This window comes from Armigeres subalbatus, chromosome 3 (genome assembly GCF_024139115.2).
Source record: "Armigeres subalbatus isolate Guangzhou_Male chromosome 3, GZ_Asu_2, whole genome shotgun sequence".
Taxonomy (NCBI): Eukaryota; Metazoa; Arthropoda; class Insecta; order Diptera; family Culicidae; genus Armigeres; species Armigeres subalbatus.
The window spans coordinates 36,195,530-36,219,326 of record NC_085141.1 but is presented as its reverse complement, the minus strand read 5'-3'; the positions used below and the strand labels follow the sequence as shown (position 1 = coordinate 36,219,326).

The 23,797-nt window shown below is 40.8% G+C and overlaps 1 protein-coding gene across 1 annotated transcript in view; it reads left to right on the top strand.

The window, feature by feature from the left end:
- LOC134224604 (adenylate cyclase type 6) overlaps nucleotides 1-23,797 on the top strand; it is an 804,830-nt gene that overhangs the window by 647,768 nt on the left and 133,265 nt on the right. The gene's annotated exons all lie outside the window — the stretch shown is intronic.

The following is a 23,797-nucleotide window of genomic DNA, read 5'->3' as shown; positions in this document are numbered from 1 at the left end:
TAATTGGCATTGTGTTGTCATCTATGGCCTATGTGGGAACTGGTTAGGGATATGAGATGATAAGAACATTACAATGGTGATTATCAAAGCCGCACGCAATTTGCAAGTAATATGAGTTCGCACCAATTAGTTTATTCGTTCTTATTGTTATGAAGAGACTTAAATTCATGTGACTGCAGAAGCTTCTGCTCGCCTTTGTGAGCAGAAGTCGCTTCTCGGTCCCATCCAGAACCCTTTCGAATGTTAATAATCACTGCACTTAGAGGTACACATGACATAGGGGCAGAATCTAAGTTGTAAGGCTAGTGAAAATTTAAAACTATGAAGAACCAAAATGAAACATGGGGAATGTTTTGTAAATTGATTTTATCGTAATTCTTTTAAATTGGACGGAACGAAACGTAAGAACCTAAACATGTTTGTATTATTATAATTTTCCGCATATTTAGACGGACATGGTTATCATATAATATATTTATTTTAACGCAATCTTCCAGTACTACAGGCACAGCTGGAATGGTTAACACAACGCTGCATGTCCTTATGCGAATGTCGATCAGGACATTTAGAAGGTGATAAACCGTTGGACGTGTATATGATCTCGACGTTAGAACCGAACGATTGGAGGTGTCGGGATACATTTTATTGTTGACTATTGCACAAGTAGAGAAATGATACTTCGGTAGTTCTATAGAAGACAGCCTTCAAATACATTTAACTGATAAAGCCAATCCTCTTCGATCCAGCTTAACATAAAAAGCAACTATATTGCAAAAATCAAATATGACATTTGCTTAACTAACCCATCAGTTGTTGCTTTCGACTGTGATTAATTATTGACGACGGTGTTTTTCGACACTCAGTTTTTATGACAAGCTAAAACTGGTTTTGCGTTTACTTATCACACGGGTGGTAGGTCATTTGGCATAATGTCGTTTGGGATAACGGCCGTTTAGTATAATGGCCGTTTGGCATAATGGTGATTTGGCATAATAGTTGTGAAATCATCAATTTCGAAACATATGCATAATATGTTCAATTATTTATAATTATTGTCACTTGGTGTGTCTCAAATTGATTATTTCAAATTAAGATCAGATTCTATTAAATCACTGCTCAAAGGAACTTTGGTAGTCTTTTAATATATCTGCCTTTTTCACTTAAAATCTTTTTACCTTTGGTCAACAGCAAGATCGTCGTTGACTAAAACAAACTACAAAATACGGTAACTCAAATAGCAAAATGAGATAAGAAAAGCTTTGTTTTGTATGAAATGGTGGACAGAAATAAATCGATTTCATTTAAAAAGACTAATAGAAGCAATACCAACGATTCTTACCAGAAAGATCACTTCCTGCCGACGACAGCCAAATCGATGAAGACGCCACCTTAGTGAAAATTGTTTACAGCAACCGCCCATCTTGCACGGAACCAGGAACTGCAACAAATATGGGGAACCCCATCCGACTGATGAGTGCGACAAGACGGAGGTGGCCACCAGCAGCTGCTGCGTCGGTTCAAGCTCCAGCTCCGCCGGCTCCATCCTCCAGCGAATGGCCCCCGCTCCCTCCTTCTGGATTCCACCGACAGCAAGACGAGCATCCTCTATCCCCGGAAGATTCCGCTCTGCTCTATACCCTGGAGCAGCTGGCTCCGATATTCAGCCAATTTGCAGCTCGGGTTCGAAGCTGCAAATCCCGGTTCGACCAGATCTACACTCTGGGCCTTTTCCGCATTGGAAATGGCTACTAGGTTGAACCTGGCAAACTGGAACGCTTGCTCGCCCAAGAGCAAAATCGTCGAGCTCAGTGATTTCCTTCAGGAGAAGGAGATTGATGCGGCTGTCATCACCGAAACTCACTCGAAGCCCGAGGTAAGTGCAACAATTCCGGGTTTCAGGCTGGTGAGGTTCAGAGGGGGAGCTTGCGAAGCAACATCGCCTTGCGGTGCAACATCCCCTGCCGCCAGCTGCCGGACTTCAAGCTCAAAACCATCGAAGCCGTTGGAGTGGAAGTCACCACCTCCGTCGAAGTCGTCACGTTCATCGTGGCTTACTGTCCCACACAAGCCAAAGTCAACGACGGCACGTCGGCCGAACTACGAGGAGACGTAGTCAAGCTCACTCGGCGGAAGGGGCAGTTCATCATCGCCGGAGACCTGGACGCAAAACACCAATCGTGGTGAAACACCGTCTGCGTCTCTAACCGCAACGGAGTCGTCTGGCTAGAGGGCCACTACACCACCCTGAGCCCTGACAGCCCTACCCAGTTGACACGGTCCGGGGCCCATGCAACGTTCGACATCTTCATCACGAACATAAACGATCACGTCTCCCAGCCGGTCGTCTTCCAGAAGCTCAGCTCGGATCACCAGCGGCATCCGGTGTCATCCGAAGACGTCGACGAGCAGCTGCACGCCATCCAGGAGGCGCTCTCCTTAGCTCGCGAACTGCATGTTCCAAAGACCCAACATGTAAGCAATACCCGGGCCATCGATATACTCACCAAAGATTTAATCCGTTTGCGAAATGTTACTCGCAGGCAGAACCAACGTACTGGGCTGCCTGGTGGACCTCAAAAATAGGGATTTTACCAATAAGATTCGCGCTCTCCCAGACTGTGCTAAGCCGTTCTGGAGGCTAACCAAAATTCTAAAATCTAAGCCATTCCCCATTCCACCTTTGATCCCATTAGACAGCTCTAAGGATCGCTTGATAGCTCCTGCAGAGAAGGTTACCGAAATAGTTCGTCACTTTGTCAGCTCGCACAATCTTAGACATGCTAACAACATCCATCTGACTCCCCTAGCTGCTTCTTGGAGGAGTTGGAGATCACAGCTGGCGAATTGACGGCCTATATCAAATCATCGAAAAACATTAAGGCCCCATTTTCCTCCACTCTAAATCCCCTAAACATGTTCCGCCTGCGGACTGTAAAATCATCCTTAACACGACTGTGGAATGGAATCCCGGCCAGACACGAACTTCTGAGGTCCACCGTCTGGCCGGGATCAAAACATTACAAGACCGCTTTGGTGAGTGTAAAGATCGGTTCATGACCCGTTGCTTAGATTCGGACCAGGCAAACATTACGACGCTTATACACAATTAGATTATCAAATTTTTACTGTAAATATTAGTGTACATAGTAGTTAGGTTATCAAATTATCAAATCAATCAATGCCATCTAAGGCTGTTATCTATATACATAAAAATGAATTTCTGTCTGTCTGAACCTTATAGACTCCGAAACTACTGAACCGATCGGCGTGAAAATTTATATGCAGAGGTTTTTGGGGTCGGGGAAGGTTCTTAAGATGGTTCGAGACCCCTCCCTCCTTTGGAAAGGGGGGCTCCCATACAAATGAAACCGAAATTTCTGCATAACTCGAGAACTAATCAATTTTAGGCGAAACGAAGTTCGTCGGGTCTGCTAGTGTTAAATAAGTATAACTTTTCAAATTGCATTTCAACTATAACCAAAAAAAAAACCTGAATAACTTGGTGAAAGTGCCAGGTAGCCAACCACTTAAACTTCAAATAAATCTCTGTACAAAACGAAAATTGAAAAATAAACTAGATTTTGAGTAAAAAAATCCAATTGCAGCATAAATAACACAAACACTTGTAGGAATTGAGACGGGTATGATAAAATATATGTTGGATTTCTTATCCAACGCGATTTGGGAAGTCTTTCGGATCGCACACTTCAAACACTTGGATTGTTTTTACCGTTTATTGCTTAACGTTCGGAATAAACACTTGCAACAGGACCGTTCCTTTGCCTTCTCCAATCCAAAAACTGTCCTCCTCACCTCGTTTGCCAGCTTTTATAGTTGGGTGGGGTTTCATTGGAGAAGGCAAACCGGCTGGTGTGTGAATGGTTCACAAAATAGTGCACCGATTAATACTTAATTCTAACAATCGGCCATCCTGACCGTCATTCGCCTCGAATGGCGTCTTCCCTAGCATCACCATGGTCTATTTCTTCGTCACTATCATCTACATCATCTAAAGAGATAAATCTTTTCATAAATTCAGCACACGTGGATGTACGATTTGGCCCTTCGTGGTTTCCAACCTTTTCAACATCATATCTATCATTTCTTTTTCTTAGTTACACGATAGGTTCCCAAAAACTTTTTAGCAATTTTCAAGTGTGTTCCAAATTGTGTACGATTAATTACCACTAAATCTCCAACATCATATTTGGTTGCGTTTTTTTCTGTTCTGATCAAATTGTTTTTTCATTGTTTCTTGTGCTTTTTGAATGTTTGTTTTCGCAACTTCTCTTAATTCATCCCTTGATTCCTCAAATAATGTTATCCACTCTCGTTCTATAGCCTCCGCTAGCTTCACATCTTCACGTAATCTCATTTTTGTTCCAAATAGCAATTCGAAAGGTGTTTTATTAATGCTTCATTGTATTGTGTTATTCAAAAATCTTTGTAAATCTCCTACGTGTTTATACCATGAATCTGGGCTGTTTATGGCCAGCTTCGCCAGAGCGGGAACTATTACACCGTGAATTCTTTCTACTTGGCCGTTGCCTCTTGGTACTCCCGTTGTAATGAGCAAATGTTCAATACCCTCCTCTTTACAATATAACTCAAAAATTGACGAAGTAAAAGCTGCCCGTCTATCCGATATTATCCTTTTTGGACTACCGAATACAGACTTCTGTACACCCAGTTTTTTAAAAACTTCTTCGGCTGTTGTTGATTTTACTGGATAAATCCATACAAACTTACTAAAAGCATCCATGACAGTAAAAATATAACGATATTGCTTATTCGACGCTGTCATGGCGCCTCAGTGATCTACATGCTAAGTTGTAAGTGGAATCTCGTCCTTTGGGATTGGATTTAAAAACCTTCCTTTTTCCAGCTTTACGACTAGCTAGAATGCAATTTACACAACTTCTCACTAATCTATCTACTTTACCTGATCAATTATCTATCCAATATTCTCTCAAAATAAATTCGCTCATCTTTTTTGTTGCAAAATGTCCCTGTTCATAAATTTGTCGAATAACAGAATTGTGCATTGATCTTGGAATAACTAAAAGTTTTGTACAAAACACCATGATCCAAAAAGTAATCATTGTAACATCCTACAGCTAAAGCTTGAATTATCGCGGCGAGCTTTTCATCTTTTCGTTGACATGCTTTTATTTGTTCAATAAAATTATTCTGTAAAAGTAATACTACTGGGTTTCGGCTTAATGCGTCAACGTGTTTCATGCGATCTCCAGGGCGATGCTCTAAACAATATTCGTATTCCTCTTACAGAAGCGCCCACACTGATATTCTTGGTGAAATATCCCTTTTTCTATTGTCATTTTAAAAACAGCTCAATCTGTAACTGTAGTGCAAAGAATTCCTTACAAACAAATGCAAATTTTCGTCAGTGCAGAAACAATAGCAAGAACTTCCAATTCATAGCTAGGATAATCGGTTTCAGCCGACAACGTTTTCCTGCTACTATAATAATAAATTGGGTAAAAATAAGTTTCATTCTTAGCTTTCTGAAGTAAGATTGCGCCATAACCTATCTTACATGCATCGGTGTGCAGCTCCGTTTGCGTATTTGGTTTATACAAATTCAATGTTGGTCTAACGCATAATGCTTCCTTCAACTTGTTCATAGCACTTCGTTCATTTGAACCGAACACAAATACCGAACCTTTCCGTAATAAATCAGTAAGAGGCTTAGCAATTATTGAATAGCCCTCTATAAATTTTCTAAAGTAACCTGTTAACCCCAAAAACTGCTGTATCTCCTTAAAGCTGCCAGGCTCAGGAAATTTGGAGACAGCTATTGTTTTATCTGCAGTTGGTCTTATAACACCGTTATCAATTTCATACCCTAAATGTTCTATTTTCCTTTTTAGCAATTGGCATTTTTTCCATTTAATTTTCAATCCATGTTTCTCTGCTATATCTAAAACCAATTTTAGTCTCTCTAATGCTTGATCCTCATTTAATGCAAGAATTAGCAAATCATCGATGTAAATAATCACAATCTTCTTTTCAATCAAATCTCGGAATATATTGTTTATGAAACGCTGGAAAACAGTTGGAGAGATACAAAGCCCGAAAGGAGTTTTTAAGAACTCGTATTGTCCTGATGGAGTTACGAATGCAGTGAATTTGACACTGGCTTCATCTACTGGCACATGAAAGAACCCGTTTTCGAGATCCAACGTTGAAAAAACTTTCGCTGAATGGAGATCATCAATGATATCTTCTATTAATGGTATTGGAAAGTGGTCTCGAACAATTATTTTATTAAGTTTCCGATAATCGACACATAATCGTCTACTTCCATCTTTCTTATGTGCTAGAACAATGGGACTGCTGTATTCAGATGTCCTAGGTCTTATAATTCCATCTTCTAACCATTTGGTAACCTGTTCATCTACAATCTGTTTTTCTAATGGGGCTAATCTACGTGGTAATTGTTGGATAGGTGAATCATTTTTCAGCACAACTTTCAACTTCACTCTTATATCTGTATTGCTTTGTGGTGTATAATTTTCAATCAACTCCTTAACCTTTTCACGCGTTTCAACATTTTGAATGTGACTCAATGGATTATCTTGATTTCATCTACTGTAATTCTCATTGCAAAATTGTCGTCCTTAGGATTAAATTTAGCTCCTTCTACGGTAACGCTAACATCACCGTAGATTAATAAATTCCTTCCTAATATCACACTCTGAGGCATATCTTGTTGAGCAAGAACATCAAAAACTAAACGAAGAGGTGTGTAATCAATTTGTACATCAACAGAAACTGAACCTAAAGTCCAAATAGTGCCATTTAGCGTTGATAATCTTTTCCTCTCATGCTCATTGATAACCAGCCCGAGTCTATCAGTCCAATCGAGTCGCAACAATGACACATCTGCGCCAGAGTCAAAAAAAGCTTCTTCAGGGAAATCACTCAACAAGATGGTCATATAAGTGCCCTTTGACGACATGGAAGATTTGCACACATTTACATTATTCTCGCTGAATCTTTTGGGACATTCCCTCGCCAAATGACCAACCTTACCACAGCTATAACAGGTAACAGCTTTAGCCACATTATTAAATCGATTTGGCGGGTTCAATTTATAACCCACAGCGGTTTTTGGACTAAAGTGTCTTTTCTCCGCATTTGCGAGTGCATATCGATTCTCTCTACTAAATTTACTATTTTTGATACTGTTGCTAAACTAGTTCTCCGGATTCGTGAGAATCACGCGCGCAGTGTCTTTTAGATGTGGTTTGACCACCGAATTGAAAACGCGCCGTTTTTTATATAAACGTGGTACACTAGACCGTTTATACTCGATTTTTTATTGAAGCGATATAGAATACGACATACACAGTGGATGGCTTTATTCGTACTGAATTTACTCTAGACTCCGAAACTAGTGAGTAGTGTTTTGTGTCTTGCGATACTCTTCTCCGCTTTGGTGAAGCCGAAAGATAGAATTGAGAGTGAGTGTTTAAATGCAACTAACGAAATTCATTTAAGGTAATTCTAGCAATTGTGGTCTGTGCCCTAACATACCGCCCACCATTGAAATATAGATTTCAATATAATTACTTGGCCATGGTGGGTATGCTTAACTTATCTACTATTAAATAACAAGATGTTGTATAAATTCAATAATATTCCTCCTGCTGTCTTCGTTGGCTTCTTCCTCTCGATCTCGGTTGGAACTCGCACGTCAACCAATGATTGGCAGTTGCCGGGTCGGAACTCGCACGTCGACATTGATTGGCAGTTGCCGGGTCGGAACTCGCACGTCGACCAACGATTTAGAGGTACAGGGTCAATCATAGCCGCAGTCCAGAATCCTACCAATACATTCGACTTTAGGACGGAGAAGACAAGGTGCAGCAAACTGAAGAAATACTTAACTTGTGAGGGGACCATGAGGTCCCCTCCCATCCGACATTGCCTGTGTTGCTGGCACCTCGAACGGCTGAACATTTAATTCTTCACAGTCAGCTGACTGTTTCTCGGGAATAGGCAAAACGCAGACTCGAGATATGGCCCGCTTGTAGACGCCGTCCTTGGTCCGAATGCTAACAACTCGGATGAGTCCATCACTGCCGGGAAATACTTCGATGATCCGACCGAATCGCCACTTTAATGGCGGCAGATGATCTTCACGAACAAGGACCATTGTTCCGATGCGTATATTGTCACGTTCACGGGTCCAACGGGTGCGCTGTTGTAGTCCCGACAGATATTCCATCGACCACCGCTTCCAGAGGCGGCGGAGAAACTCTTGAACCATTTGCCACTGCGACAACCTGTTGCAAGGTACTTCGTCGTAGGATGGTTCGGGGATCGCGGTCAGAGGTCTGTGCGCCAAAAAATGGCCTGGAGTGAGGACGTCCAAGTCCTCTGGTGAGTTGCTTAGATGCGTCAAAGGCCGAGAGTTGAGAAGCGCTTCGACCTGCGTTAAGAGCGTGTGAAATTGCTCGGTGGTAACCAAGGCGTTGGCTAATGTTCGTCGAAGGTGTGTCTTGAGGGATTTGACTGCGGCTTCCCAGATACCCCCGAAGTGCGGTGACCTTGGAGGTATGAAAGAGAATTGGATGCCCTCAGTGGAACACTGACGTGTGACATCCAAACGGTTCTGCTGGGATTTAAACAATTGTAGAAATTCGTTAAGTATTCGACGAGCTCCGACGAAGTTGGTAGCGTTATCGCAATAGATGTTTTTCGGTACTCCCCGACGTGCTGCAAATCTCTTTAATGACGCTATGAACGATTCAGTAGAAAGGTTGCCTACCAACTCAAGATGTACTGCTTTGGTTGATAGGCAGACGAAAACTGCCACAAATGTCTTCAGTGGGGCAGCCTTCCGCGAAGGCGGGCGAAGGTAAAATGGACCGCAAAAATCTACTCCAGCGTTCAGGAACGGAAATGTTGGTGATACTCGCACGGAAGGAAGATCTGCCATTATTTGCTCGCTTGTACTGGGTTGGGTGCGAAAACATGTGATGCATTCATGAGTGACTTTTCGCACGAGATCACGTAAGCGAAGAGGCCAAAATTTTGACCGAACGATGGCGCTGACCCTAGTAACACACTTGTTCCACGTAGGTTACTGCAACTCATATGTGACTAGATTCAGTCACAATCAAGTTGCCGCAACAACTTTTGCCTGGCTTGTGCTGCTTGGGGAGTAGTGTTGGTCCCGCGTGTAGTCGACTCAGATGATAATACCGAACAACTAACAGCGTGAAAGGATGTTTGTTGTCAAGGATCATTGGCTGCTTTTGAGCGTACGGTATAGCTGCATTATTGAGCCGACCTCGTGTGCGAAGAACACCATCAATGAGTACGTGGGAGAGACCCTTCACCTTAGACGATTGCTTCACTTGTCCGGTTGCACGGATCGAACGCAACTCCTCGACAAAAGATTCTTGTTGGGCGAGTTTAACAAGATTGACTAACGCTTCGTCGAGTTCAACCGTTGACAGAGGTCCGTTGTGTCTTGTTGTATGATCCTTCTTCCTTGCATTGTTGAAGAATCTGCGCATATGACCGACCATGCGAACTAGGTCCGATAGGGAAGATTTCATTGTAAAAATAGTGCTTCGGACGACTGCAGGAAAAGAAACTGACGGTTTTTCCTCTAGCTGATTATGATCGAAGTGATCATCTAATGTCGTAACGGGACCTGGCCAAAATCTGTTCGCCTGCTGCAACCATTGAGGTCCTTGCCACCATAGCGAGTAATCAACGAGCTCCTTTGCTGACATCCCACGAGAGATGACGTCCGCCGGATTTTCAATACCTGGTACATGTCTCCAAACTCCGGCAGCCGTGATTTGCTGGATTTCCGCTACTCGATTTCCAACAAACTTCTTCCAGCGAGCAGGTGAAGCTGCTAACCAATGAACGACAATCGTGGAATCTGTCCAAAAGAATGGACGACCTTGAATCTGCAAACTGCTTTCCACCTTTTCGAACAGGTGGCTTAAAAGAAGCGCTCCGCAGAGTTCCAGGCGAGGCAAGCGTACAGCAGTAGGAGTAAGTTTCTCGGTGCCTTTTGGAGCCACTTTTGATTTCGCTGTAAGTAAATGAACCGAAACACTACCATTTGACGATATGGTTCTGATGTAGATGCAAGCTCCGTATGCGCTTTCTGAAGCGTCGCTAAAACCATGAAGTTCAACTTGGGCACCATCCAATCCAGAAGCCGCCCACCGTGGAGCGGTGAACAAATCAAGTATATCGAGATCACTACGAAATTCTCTCCAACATAGTTGTTGATTTTCGGTCAGTGGAGCGTCCCAGGATACCTTTGCCTTCCATAACTCCTGCATAAAAAGCTTGGCCCGTAGAACGATAGGACCCAGTAGTCCCAAAGGATCGAACAAGCGCGCCGCTTCTGATAGAACTAAACGTTTGGTAATCGTAGCGTCGTAAGACCAAACCGGAATCTTGAACCGAAAAGCGTCTTCGGCTGGCTGCCACAATAATCCCAGAGTTTTTACTGACGATGATGACGAATCAAGTTCAAGAAGATTTCGATGTTCACGGAGGTCGACAGGGATATTTTGAAGAATTTCGGGGCTGTTGGATGCCCACTTGTGCAGCTTGAATCCAGCCGACTGCAGGAGATCGATCAATTGTCGGCACATTTCGTTTCCTTCTTCCTCTGATTCTACCCCGGACAGCAGGTCGTCGATATAGAAACTTTTGGATAGCACTTTGGAGGCTACTGGGTGAGTCAATTCACCGTCAGATGCAAGTTGCTGAAGACAACGGGTCGCAAGGTACGGTGCAGCCGCAGTACCATAAGTGATCGTCTGTAACTCATAGGTTTCAATAGGATCTACTAGCGAGGAACGAAAAACGATGCGTTGCAACATATGATCCGATGGATGCACCAACACTTGCCTATACATTTTTGCAAATCGGCAACGATGACAAAACGAGGGATTCGAAAGCGTAGAAGAATGCTGTACAGCTCGTCTTGAACGACGGGACCCACCATTAAAGCGTCGTTTAGCGAGACGCCGCTCTCGGTGGCGCAAGATGCGTCGAATACGACGCGAAGTTTCGTTGTAACACTGTCCGGGCGAACGATGCAGTGATGCGGCATGTAGTATGTTTTCTTGCCAGGTGGCAAGACTTCGTTGCTAGGGTTAATCAGAGCCATATGCCCTAGTTGAAGGTATTCCTGAATGAACGCCTTGTAGTCTTCCTTCAGCGGCGGGTTCGAATTAAGGCGGCGTTCTAGTGACATGAAACGCCGAATAGCGATGCTTCGAGACTCTCCAAGTTTACCGAGAACATCAAGCTTCTTAGGAAGCGAAACTACAAACCGTCCTGAAGGATCGCGAGTCGTATTTGCTGCAAAGTGAGTTTCGCATTTCCGCTCTTCTACTGAGAGCGATTCGTTCGAGTGACATGACTCTACCTCCCAAAAACGAGCAAGCTGCCTTTCCAAATCAGCATTGGTGCAGATGAGAGTGACGGCAGAGCGATTTGTCTCCGTCGTGTCGCATTTACCGGAAACTATCCAGCCAAAGACTGTTTCTTTCAGCTGAGGAAACTTTGGACCAAGATCCACAAATCCTGTTAGTAGCAGGCGATAGTAAACTTCAGCTCCAATGATGATTTCTATTTGGTTGGGCTCGAAGAAGCGAGAATCGGCGAGTTGAACAAAAGATGGAATATTCCAGTTACCTGTGTGCAACTGGCTTGAAGGTACGATGGGCTTGAATTCTGGTAATATGTGGAACTTGAGATCGACAGTATATTCCGTAAAACGTGAACGGATAGTTGCCATCGTCGATTGTTTTGATGTTGCAGCACTAGGTCCCACGCCTTGAAATGCTAGGTGATCGTGCTGCCGTTGCAGGTCTAGTCTGAAGGATGACCGAACGCGGACGATTCGATCGAAGCGGTGGCAGTGGGGGTGGTAGCGAAAACTTGCGATTGAGATGTGGAGGTATTGTCTAAAGCTGGTGCGATTGGTGGCTGACCTTGCGGAATAGCGGGTTTATTGAATTGCGATTGCGAATGATCTTGTCCCTGGCTGGATGCATTGTTGGAAACGCGCAAATGCAGCATCGTATGGTGCTTTTGGCCGCAAACACGACAAGCTGAGCTAGGACAAGCCCTTACCAAATGAGAGGAAGAAAGGCAATTAATACACAGGCCAGCTTTTTTGACTGATTCTAGCCGTTGGGAAGGAGTCATGTTGTTGAAGGAACTGCATTTAAAAGGAGAATGGAGAGGGTTTTGACAGTGTGGACAAGCTTTTCTCGGCACGGTTGTGGTAGTGAGTGTAGAGCCAAATTTGAACTTCTGCGCAGGTCTTCCATGGTCTTGGCGACACTCCGAAGGTCGAGGCTTACAAACTGCTAAAGGTTGCAGGGTGGCTAAATGGTCGCGCAGAAACTTCAGCATATCTTCGTAGGTCGGTACTTCTCGGGAATTGTGTGTCCGCTCCCAGTGCCTTTGAGTATCGGCATCGAGCCGAGTATAGAGTATGTGAGCCAATAGATGCGACCACCCTTTCGTAGGTAGTCCAATTTTCCTCAGTTGCAGTAGGTTGCGCTCATACGAGTCGATGAGATTCACTAGACCATCGTAAGATTCCCGCTTAATAGGTTCGGAATCCAAAAAACTGTTTATCAGCGTACGGGAGATCATCTTCTTGTTTTCGAACCGTTGTTCGAGCATTTGCCACGCCACTTCAAAGTTTATAGCCGTCACTTCGATTGACTCCACCAACGTTCTAGCTTCCTTGGTGAGCACGGAAAGCAGATAATTGAACTTGTCGATCGGTGACAACGAGATATCTTTGCCGATCATATTCTGGAAAGCATCGCGAAAGCTTAACCAGTCTTTCACACTACCATCAAACGAAGGTATCTTGAAAACCGGAAGGTTAATGCGAGAGGAAGAGGTTTGGCCGGGTGAAGAGGAAGAAGAGGAGGCTGTAGCTGTCGTGTTGCTTTGGTGTGACACCAAAAAATCTTTCACGTCGAAATACCGATTTTCGAAATCGAACCGTGTCGTTCGATTCGCTGTCTATTGTTCTTCTACACAAGCCACGCTGGCTTCACCACGAACAGGACGAAAAGGAAGAAGTGCGTCTCGTGACGCCGATAAGGCTCCGTGTCCGTGCGGGAAGATTCGTAGGCCGTAGATATTCTATCCGTTAGCTTTCGTCAGCAATGGGAAATTTTCAACTATCAATGTCGATGGATGGCTGCTCTTCTAGAAGCACCACGCTGTCGATTGTGATATTATCACACACCATAAATCACTATCGCGACGCAATAGCCACTAAACACGCACAAACCCGGTTCCTCGAAGGACCATTAAAATGTTGCTAAACTAGTTCTCCGGATTCGTGAGAATCACGCGCGCAGTGTCTTTTAGATGTGGTTTGACCACCGAATTGAAAACGCGCCGTTTTTTATCTAAACGTGGTACACTAGACCGTTTATACTCGATTCTTTATTGAAGCGATATAGAATACGACGTACACAGTGGATGGCTTTATTCGTACTGAATTTACTCTAGACTCCGAAACTAGTGAGTAGTGTTTTGTGTCTTGCGATACTCTTCTCCGCTTTGGTGAAGCCGAAAGATAGAATTGAGAGTGAGTGTTTAAATGCAACTAACGAAATTCATTTAAGGTAATTCTAGCAATTGTGGTCTGTGCCCTAACAGATACCTTGATAGATACGTAATTTGTGTCTAAATTCATCGATTGAATTCGCTCCATAAAGCAACATCTTATCCGGGCCGTTATCATTTATTCCATTGATGGTGTGAGTAATGATCGACTCTAAATCAACATTTGCTTTCGCTCCAATCTCCCTCATGATCAAAAAATATTCGAGAACATTTTCTCCCAAGTTCTTTTTTCTAGCTCTTAATTTCTCGTGAACAAGAGCACTATTCTCACTGTGCTCGAATTCAGCAATTAAAAAATATCTGAGTGCCTGCCAACTCGTAATGTGGCGAGCACTATTGAGCGACATTCTCGCCAAACCCACTAGCTTACGTTTAGCTACGACGAACATACGCATATTGGACAGACCGATTGTCTCTGCCATCTCCTCAAAATCATCAATCCATTCTCGTATGGGGCAATGGTCAGTGCCAGAAAACTCGGTAAAAGCAGATTCAACTTCACTTACCGTCAATCGGTGTTCAGATCCATCGTAACAATTATTACCCAAGCTACCATAATGCGCGCCGAGGTGGAATGCATTTGCATTACTTTCCGCACGTACTTCGGACCTGTCCGATCTAATTCCATGTCTGCGCTGGTCCATCGTTGGGTTTCCATTATAACACTCAAATAAGTATTAAAATCAATTTTTTGCAATTCCTGAACATAATATCTGGTTTACAGTTCGTCTTTGAGTGATAAAACGGCCTACTTTTCCATACGAACGAAATGGGTGCTTTAATGAACATTATGCAACTCAAATGGGTTGCATAATACTCATTATAACACTCATTTGGATGCTATAATGAAAAACCAACATCAGAACAGTACTTACATGACTATATTTTGCTGAATTAGCTTGGGTAAGCGCTCAAATAGTGTATCCTATGTGCTTCGTAATAAATTAAATAGTTTGGTGGGCATAACATCGAAAATTTACTAAGGCAAGTACATCTATCGCTTCACGGCTTATCGAACTATGCAATGTGGCACGCTAACATGGAATTTGATTGTTCTCCGCAGCAATATGATTTATTGGCAAGAATGATCATGTGGAGTAAATTTTGGTGTGCAATTGTGAACAATTTTGGTACAGATTTATCAAATTAAAGTCCATTTTTCGTCATTGAAAAAAATAGCGTGTGCAACTCGTTGCAAAACTCGATTTTTTCAGCACTCGTAGTATTTATCCAACTCGGCAAGCCTCATTGGATAAACGTACAACTCGTGCTGAAAAAATCATCTTTTTGCAACTTGTTGCACAAACTACTATTATGCAACTCATATGAATACTATATTGGTTAATAAAGCACTCATTTGGTTGGTATGGAAAAGTAGGCGTTTTTTACTTAAACATGATCCAGGTATTATGATCCGAAATTTCAAAAAGTCTTTTTCCAAGCTGCAGTAAATCGTGAATAACTTTTAAACGGATAGAGATAGAAGGTTGCTATTTTTAGCAAAATATTCGTTATAAAATTCCCCACCTTTCTATGTATATCTAGTTTTAAGAGCATTATGATGGATACCCGTTTTGGATGCATTAATAAAAAATATTAAGAAAAATTCATCATTTTGGGCATTTAAAGCATCAGTGAAAAATATATAGACCTAAAACATGCGGTATCAAAGTTTTACCATAAAGTATAGACCCTAAGTTAAATGTAAAAATATAAAATGGATGGGTTTCATCGAATTTCTTTCCGATATACCGGTATTTTCGATGTTACCTATAAAAAATGCACTTTTTTCATAAAACGCGTCGGGGCCACCCCTAAACGTCATTTCCCAGAGTTGTCGTAGAACAATTTTTCTTTTGTTTTACCCTAAGCTTTCATTTGAAGGTTGAGCCCCCAAAATCCCAGGCTTTGTCCAATTTTGGGACACCCTAATGCGGAAGCAAAACGATCGGCCAGTCACCGTAATTTTGTAACCGTAATTTGAAATTTTATGCTGCTTTGTTCGGGAGAGTTTGCAGTAGCCATCGAGCAAGTAAGTGCGGTGCGTGTCTTAGTCGTCGCGAAAACAAGAAAACATCTATCGTGTGTTCGATGGCTCATGCGCATGTACTGCGCTTTGCTCCGGTCGAAACAAGCGCGATCTTCAATAGTTTGCAGTAGCCATCGAGCATGTGAGTACAAAGTGCTGCGCTTCCGTTCGGTCGTCCAAAAACACGATTCTCCTCAGTTTCCATATTCCACCGGGCGTGCATGTTTTAACGTCGCGGGACAGCGTATTAGTGTTACTTCCCATCCCATAGATCGCATCACTTACCGAAGTGAATGCAGATAAATTATCCTTTGTAACTAAAACGATATCCTATCCCAAGACAATCGTGGAGATGCAGAGGTATACTCGGTCTCTAGTAGCATCGACAGTCGGACTAACAATGCTTTCCTTCCTATATGGCCGTAAGGACATGGCCGGCGCCGTTATTGACTTTAAATATTTGATCTTCCGAAACGTGTACATTGAGAATGGGTAGCTAATCCCAAGCCTCATTTATTGTGTTCTGTCCTCCTTAGCCTAGCGGTAAGATGCACGGATTAGACCTGTGCGCCGCCGCGCCACGCCGCCGGTGGTTTTACTCGCGCCGCCGCCAACGACGATTTTGGGTCGGCGCGCCGCCGATCATAATTTTGCCACGCCGATGACTAATCGCAATAAAAAGAATCAATTAACTTAAGTCGAGTCGAGCCAAGCACGAGACACTGAAAAAGGCCAAATACTTGATATGGAAATACGTATCTGTGAAGAAATACAGCGTGGTGGAGTTAATTGGAATAATACTAAACTAGTCTCAGACCGCATCGTGCTTCCGTGCTGTGCGGTTCTTTCTCTCTTTGCGGAAGGAAGTTTTTAATACTACCCGAAGCTATTTTAATTTCAACGGTGCTTCTTAGCGCTATTTGTACCCACTGATCCCGTTACGATCTTTGCAAGGACCCGTGCCTTCGTTTTACGTTGGACCCGTTTGCGGAAGTAAAATTCCGACAAGCGGTGGTAATCCTGCAGGGACACCGTTCTGGGAAAAAACCTCTTAGAAGGTCACGTCTCCACGCTCAGCAATGAGCATTAACAAAAACAAGAGGAAGGGGGAGTCTCTGAATTCTCCACTTCCTTCAAAGAAACAAGGTTTCAAGACCGTCCTGCCCAAGCGCGGAAAAAATAGAAGGAAGCTGGAGAATTCAGATATTCCTTCTAACTCTAATATCGGAAATAATTCTTCTCCAATCGAACTGAGCAATCAGTTCGATTTGATTAATGATGAAATTGAGCAAATCGAATATACTTCTAGCCCAGGTGATTCGATTCATGCGAAAAAGCAAAGGTTTCCGCCAATTGTGGTATCTGTTGCCGAGTTTTCTGGCTTCCGGAATGAGATTTTGAGTAACCTTCAGGGGATCAAGGTTTCATTTCAGATTGCTAGGAAGGGTGACTGCCGCGTTTTGCCGGGATCCTTTGGCGATCGCAAACGTCTTCTTCAATATTTAACTGAGAAGCGCCATAAATTCTTCACATACGACGACAAAACTGAGCGATTGTTCAAAGTCGTCTTGAAAGGTCTCCCCAGTGATGACAAATCACTGGATGAGATTAAAATTGAAATTTCTCAATTACTTGGATTTTCACCAGTCCAAGTAATTAAGATGAAAAAGAAATCCCATTCTGGTACTTCCCAGAGGGGCATTTCTCAAGAAATTTATTTAGTTCATTTTAACAAAAGTGAACTAAATAATATGAAAAGTTTGGAAAAGGCCTGTATTATGTCTCATGTCCGTGTTACATGGGAACATTTCCGCAGGCCTGGGGGAAATTTCCAAAACCCTACCCAGTGCCGTAAGTGCCAAAAGTGGGGTCATGGAACCAAACATTGTCACATGGATGCTAAATGCATGATTTGTGGTGGAACCTCTCACGCCAAGGACGCATGTCCTGTGAGAGAAGATTCCAATAAATTTAAGTGCGCAAACTGTGGGGGCAATCATAAATCCAATTTCTGGGAATGCCCTTCACGCAAAAAGTTTTGAATTCCCGTGCAAAATTGATGACGGGAAATTCCAATCGGATCCCAGATTCGACGGGTAGAAATTTTTCAAACGCTCAAATTTCGAAACCGGTTACCGGTCGAGCAATTCATACCCACCACAATTCACAAACAGATTTTGCCGCTCGTCAACGGGTAGCAAGCACTTCAGTAAATTCCAATTTTTCCAATGTACCTACGTATGCAAACATCGCTGCTGGTAGACAAAATTTCTCTTCTCAAAATGAGGTTTATACCCATGTCCCAACGGAAAATAATGGTCATGTTGCCGATTCAGGTAGCATGACTGCTTCCGATTTTGACTTTTTAACTGAACAATTGCATCACATGATTGATGCAATGTTCAAAGCAAATACCATACCAGAAGCTGTTCAGGTTGGTATAAAGTACACACAAAAAAATTGTTATCGGACTCCGTTTCAATGGATCCAAATAATTGTGTGAAAGTTCTAAATTGGAATGCCCGCTCTCTAAAGGGTAAGGAAGATGAATTATTCAACTTCCTTTCAGTTCATAATGCATATTGCCATTATAACTGAAACGTATTTAAAACCAGGATTCTCCATTAAAAGAGATCCAAACTATTTTATCTACAGAAATGATCGTCTTGACAGCGCCTGTGGTGGGGTCGCCATTGTCATTAATAGACGTATCAAACATAAATTATTTTCTTCGTTTGAAACCAAAGTTTTTGAAACCTTGGGAGTTTCTGTTGAAACAAATTTTGGACAATTTTCCTTCATTGCAGCCTACTTGCCTTTTCAATGCAATGGGCAGCAAAAGAATTTGTTGAAAGCTGATCATCAAATTCTGACTCGAAACAAATCAAAATTCTTCGTAATTGGTGACTTCAATGCCAAACACCGTTCATGGAATAATGCTCAAAGCAATTCCAATGGTAAAATTTTATTTGAAGATTGTTCTGCGGGATATTATACTATTCAATATCCCAATGGACCAACTTGTTTTTCTTCCAGTCGAAATCCTTCTACAATTGATTTAGTTTTAACGGATTCAAGTCAGCTGTGTGGCCAATTGGTAACTCATGCTGACTTTGACTCTGATCACCTTCCTGTGACATTTGAAATCTCACAAGAAGCCATTTATAATCCAATCAGCTCTACTTTTAATTATCATAGAGCTGATTGGGATTTATAAAAAACGTATATCGATAGGAATTTTGATGTTGATATTCCTCTCGATACCAAAAGTGATATTGATAATGCTCTCGTATCTTTGACAAATTTAATTGTCGAAGCCAGAGGCATTGCAATTCCGAAATGTGAAGTTAAATTCAACTCCATTATTATTGACGACGATCTTCAGCTACTGATCCGTCTTAAAAATGTGAGAAGAAGGCAATACCAAAGAACTCGCGATCCCGCGTTGAAAGTTATTTGGCGAGATTTGCACAATGAAATTAAAAACCGTTTCGCTATTCTGAGAAATACCAACTTTGAGAATAATGTCTCGAAGTTGGATCCCAGTTCGAAACCCTTTTGGAAATTAACAAAAATTCTTAAAAAACCTCAAAAGCCAATTCCAGCGCTTAAAGAGGGAAATAAAATTTTCTTAACAAATGGCGAAAAGGCTCAAAAACTTGCTCAGCATTTCGAGAGTGCCCATAATTTTAGTCTAGGTCTCACGAGTCCAATTGAGGATCAGGTTACACGGAGCTTCGAAGACATTCTCAATCAAGAGAATGTTTTTGACCCTTCGTTGGGAACTAATTTGGATGAAGTGAGATCTATTACTAGAAAATTTAAAAATATGAAAGCCCCGGGTGATGATGGTATTTTCTACATACTTATCAAAAAACTTCCTGAGAGCTCTTTATCCTTTTTGGTTAATTTATTTAACAAATGTTTTCAATTGGCATACTTTCCAGATAAATGGAAAAACGCCAAAGTTGTTCCAATTTTGAAGCCGGACAAAAATCCAGCTGAGGCTTCTAGTTATCGCCCAATCAGTTTGCTTTCTTCAATAAGCAAACTGTTTGAAAAGATTATTTTAAATAGAATGATGGTTCATATTAATGACAATTCTATTTTTGCTGATGAGCAATTTGGCTTTCGCCATGGGCATTCAACCACTCATCAGTTATTAAGAGTTACGAACTTAATTCGGCTCAACAAATCTGAAGGATATTCGACTGGAGTTGCTCTTCTTGATATAGAGAAAGCATTTGACAGTGTTTGGCATGAAGGTTTGGTTGTAAAATTGATGAATTTTAATTTTCCTCTGTACATCATCAAACTGATCCAAAATTATTTATCAGATCGCTCGCTGCAGGTAAACTATCAGAATACTAAATCTGATAGATTACCTGTAAGGGCTGGTGTCCCCCAAGGCAGCATACTGGGGCCCATATTGTATAACATTTTACTTCTGACTTACCTGATTTACCATCAGGGTGTCAAAATCTTTGTTTGTAGATGACACGGGCCTTTCAGCCAAAGGTCGAAGCCTTCGTGTCATTTGTAGTAGATTGCAAAAAATTTTGGAGGTTGTATCCACTTACTTCCAAAATGGAAAATTTCTCCGAATGCTTCCAAAACTCAGCTTATAATTTTCCCACATAAGCCGAGAGCTTCTTATTTGAAACCTTCTAGCAGACATATTGTCACTATGAATGGGGTTCCAATTAATTGGTCTAGCGAAGCTAAATATTTAGGACTTCTGCTAGATCAAAAATTAACTTTTAAAAATCACATTGAAGGCCTTCAAGCCAAATGTAACAAATATATTAAGTGCCTATATCCACTTATAAACAGAAAATCAAAACTTTGTCTTAAGAACAAACTTTTGATTTACAAACAAATTTTTAGACCTGCCATGTTGTATGCTGTGCCAATATGGGCTAGTTGCTGCAATACCAGAAAGAAGGCACTCCAGAGGAAAATGATTCTGAAGCTGCCTCCGTGGTATAGTACCAATGAACTTCATAGAATTTCTAATATTGAGACATTGCAACAAATGTCCAACAAAATAATTTCCAATTTTAGACAAAAATCGTTGCAATCTTCTATTGCAACGATTAACTCCTTGTACCCTTAGTATAAAATAGGTTAAGTTTAGTTTAAGTTGAAAACATTGTAATTCCTACATGGTTCAATTCAACCAGAGGAAAAATTCTAACTGCCAGAGGCAATTGAAATGTATTAATAATAACTAAAAGCGTAACATAGCAAATAAGGATGATAGTGTTAAGAAAACACGGAACACCTAGTCTAAGAGATGAATGCATGTATTAGATAAATAGCAAATAAAATTAGTTAAAAAAAAAAAAAAAAAAAAAAAAAAACTAAACTAGTCTTATGGCAGTTCATAAATGTTGTTAAGGTGGATCTCGTCAAAATTCAATTTCAAATCTACCTCAAGCGATTGTGTCTCTAAGTGGCATGCATTGTCGGTGAAGTGACATACATTGTCTTGGTTAATTAATAGGCTGGTTGATTAGTTTGAGAGTTTGAACTTTATCTAGTATAATAATACATAAATTGTTAAACTGATCTTTGAAATGCGTTAAGCCAAGGCTTCATTGAGTCGGGCACCTAAACTTGTAGGTCCCTCGCAAAATGGGTTTGTTGTGGTTCATAAGCTTTTGTGGGGCCTAGATGCATGCCCAAAGCGTCCCCATTCTTAAAGGATCTGGCATTGTACAGGAAAATTAATGCAGTTTAGAAATTTCAAGTTAAGTTGCAAATTAGTTATTTTGACAATATTTTTTTTATTTTGTTTTATAGTTTTTATAGTTTTCTTTGTTTTTAGATTTGTGCTATTAAGACAGTTGGCTTATAAGGCAAACTGATTTAGCAAAATAATTAAATCCCAACTGTGAATGCTTTACCGATTTTTTTGTTCCGACTCCCGAGTAAGTAATTTATATTTTGAAATCAATTTCTGAATATAACTGACAAAACCACTTGCTGAGCATCAGCAAAGCAAATATTGCTGAGAAAATATTACGAGCATCAGTTAAAAACGCTTCTTATTTTCTTACTCACAGCCATTGTAACCCAGAACTGGCGCGTTCTCGCCTCGCTGCATAGTGTTTAGTCAAATTATTTAGTTAAAACGTCAGGTATTTTCAAACATTACGAAAATTTAATTTTATTTTATTGTCTTGAACGTATTAAACTGTATTGTAAGAGCCTTATTGTAAAATTCCTGGAATTTCTGAGAATATTCGAAGAAGTATCGTTTAAACAATCATTTATGAATTCCTTCGAAAAATACTCCAGAAATTAGTTTGGAAATAAATCAAGAAATGTATTTGATAATTCCTCCAGATATTCCTCCGAAAAGTTTCTTTTAAAAAACATTGAAAAATTTCTCCGAAAATTCCTTGAGAATTTTCATTACGAATTTCTTCAGAAAATCCTTTACGATTTTTTTCGGAAATTGATTAAGGAATGCTTTCGGATTTTGTTCCACGAATTCCTACATTCGCCTTTGGAGACTCCTTGAGCAATTTCTTTGGAAGTTTCTTTAGCAATTCCTGCGGAAATTTCTTAAGGAATTCCTTAAAAAATTCCATTCGTCTTTTTGAGAATTTCTTCGGAAATTTTTCCTTTTGAAATTGTTTCAGCAATTATTTCATGATTCGCTGGAAAAATAAATCTTCTAGATATCCATAAGGAATACATTCAAAATTTGCCTAAGGAATTTGTTCAGAACTTCTTCCAACAATTCCTTTAAAACATTCTCCGGGAATTCTTCCGGAACTTCCTGCAGGAATTTCTTCGAAAATGCTTTCATCTTCCCGAAAGTCTTTTGGTGTTTGTTGTTTATTTTTGGATTTTTTTTTTCCGAAATTTCAATAAGTAACTACATTGCAAACAACTTCATTTTCAATAAATTTCAAAGGATTTCCTGGAAGATCTAAAAAAATCTAAAGAAATCTCGAAGGTTTTTCAAATAATCTTTGAAAGAAGTCCCTGGAGGAATATCCGAAGGAATTCAGGGCGGTATTTTCTTGATTATATAAGAAATCAAATTCTGGAGGATTTTACAAATAAATTTTTGGGGGCGTTTTTTTAAAGAAATTTGTGGTGGGGTAATGCAAGAATTTCCAAATAAATTTTTGGAGGCATTCCCAAAAGAGAACCTGAATGGATTTTCGAAAATAATTCCTAAAAGAACTTTTGAGTTTTTGAAGGTAAAATACTTTCTTGAAGAATTCCTAAAAGATCTTCTAGAGGGATCGATGAAGGTATTTTTGAAGGATTCTATGATGGAATTTCTGAAGAATTCACAAAGGGAAATACGGAGAAATTCGTAATAGAATTTCAGAGAAAATGCCAACGGATATTTCTGATGTAATTCCTTACTTTCTTCAAGAATTCCTTTGGAAATTTTCTCAGTAATTTATTCGCAATTTCCTCCAGAGATTCCTTTGAAGATTCGTCCAGGATTCCTTTCGGAAATTCTTGCGGATAGAAATTTACCTCAGGAATTACGTCAGAATTTGCTCCACGTATTCCTTTGTTTAAAAGAACCTTAGAAAATTCGTTAAGTTTCGTTCTTTTGGAAATTCCTTTAAAAATTTCGTAGGAAAGTGCTTTAGGAATTGCTTCATAAAATCCAGATCACAGATTCCATCGGAAATATGTTTAGACTTTGAAAGTTTGCTTTGGAATTTCTTCGGAAATTAATACGGAGGATTATTTTAAGAATTCCTTCGGATTTTTATAAGAAAAAAAAATGTTGGAACTTTTTAGAAATTCCCCTAAGGGTGCCTTAGCAAGTTCTTTGTCAACTTTTCCTTAAATTCCCATAGGAATTTTGTCAGAACTACCTTAAAGAATTCCTTGGGAATTTCTACGGCTAATCCTTTGAAATTTTTTTGGTAACTATAGACAGAAGTTCTTGGACATTTTCCTCAAGGGTTCTTTCTAAAATTAGGTAACGCTAAATTTGGCAATTTTGGACCCTCACCCCTCGTAACACTTTTTGTATGAAAGGTTTATTTTCTTTTGTATGGATCATAACGCTCGGCTTGACCCCCTCCCTCCCCATTCAACGTTACG